Raw genomic sequence first — 12,220 nt, 5'->3', positions numbered from 1 at the left:
GCGATTAAGACAAGGCTGTTGTATGTCACAAGTCGTACACAAGTTGTTTTTAGAAGTTGTTGTTGGGAATAGACAGTGCAGAAGATTGAGTGCAGCAGTACTGCATCGACGTTAACATTCGTTTCCGTTTGCCGACTAAGAAACGCTTGTGGCTCTGGATAAGGATGACGCCATGTATCAAATGAGAAAGTTAATAGATGAGACCTTAGTTTCTCCAGACTATACAATGTTCAAATATGAAACTTCCTGGCAGATTAAAACTGTGTGCCCGACCGAGACTCGAACTCGGGACCTTTGCCTTTCGCGGGCAAGTGCTCTACCATCTGAGCCACCGAAGCACGACTCACGCCCGGTACTCACAGCTTTACTTCTGCCAGTATCTCGTCTCCTACCTTCCAAACTTTACAGAAGCTCTTCTGCGGACCTAGCAGAACTAGCACTCCTGAAAGAAAGGATATAGCGGAGACATGGCTTAGCCACAGCCTGGGGGATGTTTCCAGAATGAGATTTTCACTCTGCAGCGGAGTGTGCGCTGATATGAAACTTCCTGGCAGATTAAAACTGTGTGCCCGACCGAGACTCGAACTCGGGACCTTTGCCTTTCGCGGGCAAGTGCTCTACCATCTGAGCCACCGAAGCACGACTCACGCCCGGTACTCACAGCTTTACTTCTGCCAGTATCTCGTCTCCTACCTTCCAAACTTTACAGAAGCTCTTCTGCGAACCTTCTGGAATGTTCAAATAACTTACGGGCACGCAGTCTGGTTACATCACCGACAACCGCCGATATTTCGACAGGAGCACATCCTGCCATTTACAAGGCAAAACTGCAGCAAGTAAGCACTTTGCAAACGCATTTAAAGCAAAGGTTTGCACAGAAACTACGTAAAGATAAAACACACAAAACACACACACGCACAAACACACATACATCCAATCTGTAAACACTAGAGCCATCACAAGCCAAATATGACTGACGTTAGAAGTTATCGATAGGGAAATTAATAATCCACAGATGTCGTAGCAGAGGGACAGAGTTTATGCTACCTCAACCATGAATTATTAAATTCCATGTCGATAACTTCTGACGTCAGTCGTCTTTGGTTTGTGACGGCGTGTGTGTTTGTGTGTGTGTGTGTGTGTGTGTGTGTGTGTGTGTGTGTGTGTGTGAGTGCGTGCGCACGCGCGCGCACTAGCGAGCGCAGAGGATGGTACATTTACGAACTTTCTGTGGAGACCTAGGTTTTAAATTCACTTGCACAGTGCTTACTTGCTGCAGTTTTGCCTTGTGTGTGTGCATTCATAAGGGGCCAAACTGCTGAGGTCATCGATCCTGGACTTACACACTACTTAAACTAAATTATGCTAAGGACAAGACACCCGTGCCCGAGGGAGGACTCGAACCTCCGGCGGGAAGAGCCGTGCAATTCGTGACATAGCGCCTCCAACCGTGAGGCCATTCCGCGCGGCTTAGAGTTTTGCCTTGAAAATGGCAGTGTGTGCTCCTCTTGAAGTATCAGCGTTTGTCGACGTCACTTCAGTGCATTCCGTAGGTTATTTGAAGTTAATGGATGCTTAAAAACAATGGGAATTAACAGCTAATATGGATAAAACAGAATATTTTGCTATTGGAGGTGCGCAAGATGAAGATTTGGATTTAGAGCTTGGACGGTTAAGAAATGTGTTAAGTGTTGAAGTATATGGGCTCACTAATCGATAAGATTTGCCAGTGTGAAATGGGCATATCCCGCAGGATAATTGAAGCCATGGTAGCTATTAGATCACTAAACGGTATCTTCTGTAGTCGGTCACATATACAAACCAATGAAGAAAGCAGTGATGCGTGGTGTGTTTTCAAGCATTCTGACATGTTGTTCGGAGTGTTGGACATTAAACAAGCGAGAAGGGGGGAAATTACAGCTGTCGAAATGGACGGGTTACAGCGGGGCACGAGAGTGACCCTCTTGTATCAACTTGGGAATGAATATGTAAGAATGAAGACCGATGTGGTGGAATGAGTCACGGATAGGATTAATGCTCGAGCACTGAGATAGTAAGGACAAGTCCGACAGATGGAAGAACAACGATGGGCGTAGCGGTTGCTCAACCGGTCTGCGCCTGGGAGAAGGAGACCAGGGAGGCCGAGGGCAAATCCGTGGATAGGAGAGGTCTATCAGAAAAAGACTGTCGGGGTAGAAGCTTATGGCATCTGAAAACAGGCAACTGACGACAAATGGAAACGCCGGCTAAACTCAATTCTCATAGTAATTCGAGTATGCTTTTGCGATGTGTGCGTAATGCACCAGCACTTTCCTATTCCTGAAATCCTACTGAAGATATGTTTCGCTCTATTATTGTGATCAGGAAGTAAGAGAAGATTTGCATTTGGAGCTGCCAGTCTTTGGAAAATACGTGGTCTAGACCAAGTTAGTCATTTGCATGATCACTTGCTTCAAAGCATAGTAGCTTTTCTTTCAGTTTTACGTTCAGTGTGAAGCAGGCTGTGAACCAGGTTACCGGTAGGAACCAATCACCTGTTTACTCCACAGAACTGGTTGGGAATTTCCGATTTGGTTAGCTACAGAATGATTCAAGGATGGTATGCTTGTCTCGTCCAGACACTTAATCGAGGTCTGTGCTTTAGTTTATCTGTATCTACACTAACATCTACATGACAACTCTGCGATTCAAAATTAAGTGCCTGGCAGAGGGTTCATCGAACGACCTTTAAGCTAATTCTTTACTGTTCCACTCCCGAACAGCACGCGGAAAAAGGAACATTTAATTCTTTCCATGCGAGCCCTGATTTCTCTTATTTCATTATAATGATCATTTTGCCATGTGCAGGTGAGCGCGAACAAAACATTTGCACAATCTGAGGAAAACGTTGTTGATCGAAATTTCATGAGAAGGTCATGGCGCAGCGGAAAATGCCTTTGTTTAGTGATTGCCACACCTATTAGTGTGTCATATCCGTGGCACACTCTGTAGTGGGACGCGAAATTGAAGCGTCACCCATCCACCAGTGCCAGCCCAGTTTGCAGGTGGATATAAATTTAATTTAGTGTTTTGTTTATGTATTTTTTGTAATCTTTGTAATTGTTGTGAATTGTCTAAAGTTTGTATTTAAATTTTATGTTTCATGTACGGAGAGGGCGGCGCAACGAACGGAGACAGCATCTTCACTGCCGGGGCCAGAGAGAAATTTGCTGGCCACTATACGTCGCGGGTCGACAGCCAGACAGCAACAGAAGATCCTGAAACCGAGTTGTTGCGTCGTGCTTCTAAAAAACTGGAAAAATAAGATTTTGTAATTTTGTACAACAATGACGTCATAGAAAGTTTAATCATGTTGTAAATGGTCAGTCCTATCTTGTCAAGGCTCAGGTTCACGTCTATATGTAGGAAGATAATAAACTAGTGGATACTACTGAAGTTCAAATACGTGTTCCGAGAATTTATTTATGAAGAATTATGTGAATGAATTGATTGTTAATTTTGACAACGTTCATCGCGAGTTTGAATCTGGAAAGTTTATTCAATGTGGTTCTAATATTTGTTAAATCAGATAACTTGCATTAATATAATTTCTGAGAAGAAACAAAACGACATCTAAATTGAAAAAACTTTGCACAAACAAACTGGACTGAGTGACGTAATTCATAGAAAGTTTAATCATGTTGTAAATGGTCAGTCCTATCTTGTCAAGGCTCAGGTTCACGTCTATATGTAGGAAGATAATAAACTAGTGGATACTACTGAAGTTCAAATACGTGTTCCGAGAATTTATTTATGAAGAATTATGTGAATGAATTGATTGTTAATTTTGACAACGTTCATCGCGAGTTTGAATCTGGAAAGTTTATTCAATGTGGTTCTAATATTTGTTAAATCAGATAACTTGCATTAATATAATTTCTGAGAAGAAACAAAACGACATCTAAATTGAAAAAACTTTGCACAAACAAACTGGACTGAGTGACGTAATTCATAGAAAGTTTAATCATGTTGTAAATGGTCAGTCCTATCTTGTCAAGGCTCAGGTTCACGTCTATATGTAGGAAGATAATAAACTAGTGGATACTACTGAAGTTCAAATACGTGTTCCGAGAATTTATTTATGAAGAATTATGTGAATGAATTGATTATTAATTTTGACAACGTTCATCGCGAGTTTGAATCTGGAAAGTTTATTCAATGTGGTTCTAATATTTGTTAAATCAGATAACTTGTATTAATATAATTTCTGAGAAGAAACAAAACGACATCTAAATTGAAAAAACTTTGCACAAACAAACTGGACTGAGTGACGTAATTCTGCGCATACGACTCAAATGATGATGTTTTACAGTTTCGTTCAAGAACCATTCAGAGACAATTTAAAAATAATTTAAGTAATTTTGAAGTGTGTTGTAACTGACGTAGGTGACGAAGTCTGCACATGGTCATATGTTAAAAGAAAATCATTCATACAAAACTTGCGTCGTTACACTACAACTCTCCCTAATTTCACGTTACTACAAAACGAGCTGCCCTTCTTTGAACTTTTTGGATGTCCTCTGTCAATCCCATCTGATGTGGATCCCAAATCACCCAGCAATACAATACAAGAGGGAGGAAAAGCGTAATGTAAGCAGTCTCTTTCGAAGATCTGTTACTCTTTTTAAGTATTCTGCGAATAAATCGCAGTCTGTGGTTTGCTTTCCCCACAATATTACCTGTATTATCTTTCTAATTTAAGTTATTCGTAATTGCAATCCCTAAATATTTAATTGGTATTACAGCCTTTAGGTTTATATGATTTATCGTGTAACTGAAATTTAGTGGATTCTTTTTAGTGTTCATGTGTTTGACTTCATACTTTTCTTGATTTACAGTTAACTGCCACTTTTTGCACGTTACAAATATCTTGTCTAAACAATTTTTCAATTCGTTGTGAACATCTGATGTCATTACTTTACAGTAAACGACTGAATTGTTTGCAAACAATCGATGAGGGCTAATCAGATTGTCTCCTAAATCGTTCATGTAGATCAGGAACAACAGATATTTCTTCTGTTTCACACGATGACCTTTCGTGAGTTATTACGAGCTGTGGCTTTCCTGACAGGAAATCACACATCCAGTCACACAACTGAGACGATGCCCCATTGGCACGCGATATAATTCCAAGTCGCTTGTTAGGAACGGTGTCAGAAGTTTTCTGGAAATCTAAAAATATAGAAACAATGTGACGTCCCCTGTCGGTAGCGCTCATTATTTCTTGAGAATAAAGTGCTAGCAGCGTTTTCAATAATGATATTTTCTGAATCCGTGTTCGTTGTTTGTCAATAAATCGTTTTTTTCGAGGTTATTAATAATGTTCGAACGCACTATACGTCCAAAAATTCTACTGCAAATCGACGTTAGAGATATGGGTCTGTAATTCAAAGGGTTACTCATATTTACTTTCTTGGGTATCAGTGTGATTTGTGCGGCCTTACAGTCTAAAAAAAATAGTAAATAAACTACGTCGCTCTTAATTGTTCAGTATCAGTAAGACGTATTTTCATTATTAATTCTGTTGCGCTCGTGTATCTAGTACCACTCAGATATGCATTTATATTTATTATCGCCCATTGCACTCGTACATTCATTACTAGTCAATTGCACTTTTCTGTTCCGAATCAGTCACATGTGTTTTTGTAATCAGTACCAGTCAGACGTGCTTCTGTATTCAACTTCTGTCAGACGTAGGGGAGAGCGGCGCTAGAAGTTACCGAAATAAGTTGTTCCGACTGAAATAACTCCGCGAGGGAAAGAAATATGAATATGAAACAAACACGTCGTGAAATCAAACGCCACAGCGCACCAACGGCGAGTGGCCCCCGGAACATTGGAACAACAGCAAGTGCCTCGCTAATTCACGTGACTAAATATTTTCATATTTGGCATTTTCGATCTGTCTCACGAATTATAATTAGTAGCCTTCAGTGTTTGCGATTTATTGTAAGGATTTGTCTACTGTTTTGGTACACAATGCGTAAGTTACCTATGTTCTGTAACGTAACCAATATCTTTCTTATATTTCAACATGTGTGATCGTGCTAGATGTCCTGTTGTTCGGAGGCGCGTTGTGATCTCGGAACACCTTGCCCCAATTCATTTGTACCACCAATGGAATATAAATATCGTTATGTTTTTTCGTTAGTAGTATGAGGATTTATACCCGGAAAATAACTCGGGGCTCTGTGTCACGGGAGTTGATGCAAAAAGCAGTAGATGCAGTTCTCAACGATGGCAGGAAAATAAAACTGTTACCAAAGAATTAGAAATTTTTCATATAACTTTATACATGTTTGTCAAAAAGCTAAGATGTGGGGTAGAAAATATCGCGACTGGTTACAAAAAAGTAAGATTGGTCTTTACTGAAGAACAGGAAGATAAGTTAGCAGAATATCTGTTGCAATATGCTTCAATTTTCTTTTGTCTTCTGTCAGAAGAAGTCAAAAAGTTAGCGTAAGAATGTGCAGTGAAATTCAGTGCTCGCAATATTCCACTATCGTGGCATGAAAATAAAAAAGCTGGCCCAGACTGGTTGACTGGTTTTATAAAAAGACATCCTCACCTGTCAATAAGAACACCAGAGCCAACGAGTGCCAGCAGGGCGACATCGCTTAACAAACACAATGTTACCGAATTTCTTACAAAGCTGAGCACAGTGTTGGATAAATATAAATTTCCGTCTTCAAGAATATATAATTTAGATGAAACAGGCGTTACCACAGTGCTAAAGCCGAGGAAAGTTATTGACAAGAAGGGAATGAAGCAAGTTGGAGCCATAGTATCTGCTGAACGAGGAACATTGGTTATTGTGGAACTCGCAGTAAATGCATTAGGTCACGCAGTTCCTCCCATGTTTATTTCCCCAAAGCTTAAATATAAAGATTTGTTTATAAAAGGAGGACCACCGGAATCTATCGCGGAGGAAATAGTTCAGGATGGATAACAGCTATGGAGTTAGTGAAATATATTGCTCATTTTATCAAACATACTAAACCATCACCTGCAGATCCGATTTTGTTGTTGATCAATAATCACCAATCTAAAAAAAAAAAAAAAAAAATGGTTCAAATGGCTCTGAGCACTATGGGACTTAATAGCTGTGGTCATCAGTCCCCTTGAACTTAGAACTACTTAAACCTAACTAACCTAAGGACATCACACACATCAGTGCCCGAGGCAGGATTCGAACCTGCGATCGTAGCAGTCGCGCGGTTCCGGACTGAGCGCCTTAACCGCGAGACCACCGCGGCCGGCACCAATCTCATACTGATATCAATTTGGTGGAAAGAGCGAAATCTAATTCCACTATAATACTGTCATTCCCACCTCACTGTACACACCACATACAGCCATGTTGGAGTAAATGCACTTTTCAAAAGCTATTGTGCAAAGGCTTAGGACAATTGGCATTAATCCCGGCAAGGCAGTGTCGACATATGAAGTGACTCCCACAAACGTAATGAGCGCTTTCAGAAAAGCTTGCATTTGGCCTTATGACCCGAAAGTTCTTACAGAAAACGACTATGCTGGATAGTATGTTACAGATCGCCCTTTATAGGCATTTCACATGAGATCATCACCAATAGGTCGGGAGCAATCTGCTATTTTAACCGATACTCCAGTAAAACAAACCTTAGTAGAAGAGCAAAGCAAGAAGCGGAAAGTGAACAACAACAATGAAAAAGTGAGGAAAAAATAAGGGAAAAGGCAAAGGTAAAACAACACAAGGAAATGGAAAAGGAAAAGGGAATTCTGTTAAACGATAGGTTTTACATACGAGTAGTGGAGAGCCTGAGAGTCAAGAGGACAGTTTGGAGTATTATTGTCTAGTGTGCTGTGACAGTTCCTCTAATTGACGTTCTGGGAAAGAATGGGTTCATTGACAAGAATGTAAGAACTGGGCCCATTCCATATGTAGCCAGAATCAAGTCTTGTTAACCTACCTATGCCAGAATTGTGATTGAGATACATCTTCTGATGATTAATTGATTGTAAGTGTATATGTGTTCTGCCTATGACTGCAATGTGATATTTTCAGCCTAAGACAAGGCCAATATGACTGAAGACTGAATTATCAAGGCTGAATAGTTACAAGTTATTTGATGAGCCGTTGATTACTAAAGGGCTAATAATTGTTTAAGTACAAATTATAGTTACTTTTTATGTAACATACAAATGTTTACCTGATTATTTAAGTAATAACCAACAATGCCGTACGAATAAGCAGACATGGTTTAATCATTTATTGTTTCTTATTTCACAAATATAGCTTTAACAAATATGGTAACACTTACCCCAGCTTGTTAACAATTTGCCCCAAGTCGGGATACGTCGTTATTTTACGACTTAGGCATTAAAACATTATTACTAAGATAATCTCCTAACAAATGACCCAAATAACTGTCTTAATGTCAAAGTTACATATGTTAGTTAGTTTTGGTTGCATCGCTTGAATACTGAAGTCAAGTATTCTTAACGAATTTTGAGGTTAACTAAAAATCTGAACTTGTAGCCCCGCTCTCCCGTACTTATATATTCCGTAAGTCAGAGCAAGTCTTAGATTAAATTAAACACCACTTCAACTTGTTAAACTTTTATTATGATCGATAGCTGCGAAGATGATACTTTCATCAACCTCAGTCTAATTTTATACACCAATACTACTGACGCAGATTGTCCGTGTTGTGTTTGAACAGGGTACGCTCTTTTCATCTTCCATATACAATATATCTGACGGCTGCTATCAACTCTGACGTCCTGTGGGCTGCATTGTGGTTCCTAGAACAAACTGTAGTTCTTGTTACATAACACTCCTGGTCGCTGCAGACATTTACTTGTGGTGTACTGGGGCGTTATCTGTATTTTACAGAGTCTGTATAGTTCGATACAATGTTCGCTGCGATATGCAGGAATGTCCGTACGAACAGGCACTGCTAATGGTTGACAGCCTTATTAAATTATGAAATATGTTCGGAAATTGCAAATACGGTTGTATCATGCGTGTAACAATTACTAGAAACGTGTATGTGAGCGCTGTAGGTCGTAAACACATGGTGACATATGAATGGCTCTGAGCACTATGGGATTTAACATCTGAAGTCATCAGTCCCCTAGAACTTAGAACTACTTAAACCTAACTAACCTAAGGACGTCACACACATCCATGCCCGAGGCAGGATTCGAACCTGCGACCGTAGCAGTCCCGCGGTTCCGGACTGCAGCGCCTAGAACCGCACGGCCACCGCGGCCGGCTGGTGACATATGGATAACTGGGTTGGTCCTGGACGCGTGCTTAGGTGCTAGAGGCAATTAAGGCGACAGCTCGCGTAAAGAGGGAAACTCGGGTTCGAGTCCCGTCCAACACAAGTTTTCGTATGTTACCAGTAAATCGTGTAGCCATGGTACAATATTATTCGGAGTTTACGAATGAATTTCATAACTTTTACGTGTGATACTTGCCAATAGCCATTCTAATGATAACTATATACGCAGAGGTTCTTACTTTGCCCCGTTGTGAAGGCCGGGGACTGAATAAAGAGCTAAATTACTTACTTTTTTGTTAATAACAGGTAAGAGCAGGGATTAAACGTCCATCGACGACAAGATCGTTAGAGGTGAAACAAGAGTTTGGGTAGGACTTTGATGAGAAGTAAACCATCTCGGAATTCGCTTTATTTCCATACCTGGGAGTTTATCCTGTTATGAAAAAAAGCGATGATTTTATAAAAAATGCTTGCGGAAGACTCATTGTCGAGTGTTGGGAATTGATCTATGGCACTCCCTACAGTGTATACCACACTGCTGCCTGGCTCAAACCCGTAGTAAGTACATCGTGAGGTCGCAGATCGTGCGCTGCGCGTGAATTGACATCTATCACCCAGGTGAACTAACCTTTCTCACGGTATCTCCTACAAGCACTTCTCAACCTTCCAGAATGTTCTTATCCGCTACAACAATCTGCAGTGTTTATTACTTCCGATATGCAACTACTCTGAAACTATAATCAAAATTACAGAACATTATACACTTCAGTGAAGTTTGCGGTTTTTCGGAACTTCTTCTCTTCCAGAAGAACTAGCTCTACCACGTGCAAAGGAGAACTTCCGTAAAGTTAGCTATGTAGGAGGTAGTTAAGGCAGATTCAACGAAGAAAGGAAGGAAAGCCGGCCGCGGTGGTCTCGCGGTTCTAGGCGCTCAACCCGGAACCGCGTGACTGCTACGGTCGCAGGTTCGAATCCTGCCTCGGGCATGGATGTGTGTGATGTCCTTAGGTTAGTTAGGTTTAAGTAGTTCTAAGTTCTAGGGGACTGATGACCATAGATGTTAAGTCCCATAGTGCTCAGAGCCATTTGAACCATTTTGAAGGAAGGAAAAATACTATATAATGTGCCACCGACAACGAATTCATCAGGGAAGGAACACAAGCTCGGATTAGGGAAGAAAGTGAAGGAAATGGGCCATGCCCTTTCAAAGGAACCATTCCGACATTTACCTGAAGTGATTCAGGGAAATCAAGGAAACCCTAAACCTGGGTGTTCGGAGGGGAGTTTGAACCATCGTCGCCACGAATCCGAGTCCAGTGTGCGAACCACTGCGCCACCTCGCTCGGTTTGGCATATAGAAGCAGAAAGTCCTGGACTTGCGTCGTGCCTGGATAGCTGAGAAGGTAAGTGCATTGCCAGCAGTAAGCAATATACTGCGTTCGACGCCTGATTCAGTACTCAGTTTTTCTGCCAGTAAGTTTCATGATCAGTCATGTTGTCTCAGTAGTAGTTTACAGCGACGAGCTTCTTAATCCTTTCCTCTTGATAGTTAAAATTAACTCGTTACGTCGTGTATTTCCTTATGTGCTCAGTGTTGTGTCTAGACAAGACAGCCTAGACACAATGGGAGGAAGCCGAAAGGCACGCGCTTAAACTCACGCGGGCTGGCGTGAGGTCTGAAACAGGATACGTAATGAATGCTATAAAGAAAAGTACGTAGCTGCTGGAATACTTAACTTTAATCCACAATTGGTGAACATTGGTCTTGTTGATACAGTATTATCATCTCAATATAACTTGGTGATGGCGCCTTGCTAGGTCGTAGCAATTGACTTAGCTGAAGGCTATGCTAACTATCTTCTCGGCAAATGAGAGAGTCTTCGTCAGTGTAGCATCGCTAGCAAAGTCCGCTGTACAACTGGGGCGAGTGCCAGTACGTCTCTCTAGACCTGCCGTGTGGTGGCGCTCGGTCTGCTATCACTGACAGTGGCGACACGCGGGTCCGACGTATACTAATGGACCGCGGCCGATTTAAAGGCTACCACCTAGCAAGTGTGGTGTCTGGCGGTGACACCACACTCAGTATAGGCATTTCATAGAAATTTTTTTCATTCATTGCATGTTTTGAAACACCACTTGATTCTAGCTAGGCACTGCTACGTCATTTGGTCGTTCGCTGTTGTGGAAGTAATACTCAAGTATTCACCGCCTGAACAACGCCTAATACTTGCTTTAGTTCATTATATTCATGGCAATTTATTTCATGTTCTCTTTTATTTAGGGCTTACGAGATTAGCCCAAGCGGTATCGGCCTTGACAAGTGACTTGGAGTAGTGACGGGTAGTTCGCCGCGATCACTGGCCTCGAAAATATGGGAGCTGCATTGTAAAGGCCCTCCATGAGATCTGTTATAATACAGAAGTGAGAGGTGAAAGCACTAAAGTTGTGTTATGTAATTCATGTTATATAATCATTATCCGTCCAACGGGACGGTGTTTGAATCTACAGTGTGTTTAAAAAAGTGACATAAATTCCTACGGGTTGTTGATCCATAGTAAAATTTCCTGTGCTCATGTGTCCGGAAACCAATGGCTGTTGAGATATAGGTCAATCTGTCTTTCCGTTTCCACCTGCCTGTTACAAGCACACGTTGCACTTAATGCTGGATGTGGTTACCACTCATCCTGACATATATTTCAGCCATTCTTCGCAGTGAATCACACACTTTTTCTTACACACCTGGTTCCTGTCGGACTGCGTCATAAGCATTGGTCCTCTAGCGTCTGCACATTGTTAATAGGTTGTGCATACACCAATGCCCTTAAATGTATGCATAGCCAGAAATCTAACTGTCAGATCCGGTGGTCGGGAAGGCCTTCATGCAAGCCCACCACGACCAATTGGTCTCACAC

Source organism: Schistocerca serialis, chromosome 2 (assembly GCF_023864345.2).
Source record: "Schistocerca serialis cubense isolate TAMUIC-IGC-003099 chromosome 2, iqSchSeri2.2, whole genome shotgun sequence".
NCBI classification, from domain to species: domain Eukaryota; kingdom Metazoa; phylum Arthropoda; class Insecta; order Orthoptera; family Acrididae; genus Schistocerca; species Schistocerca serialis.
Note: the sequence above shows the minus strand (reverse complement) of the source record.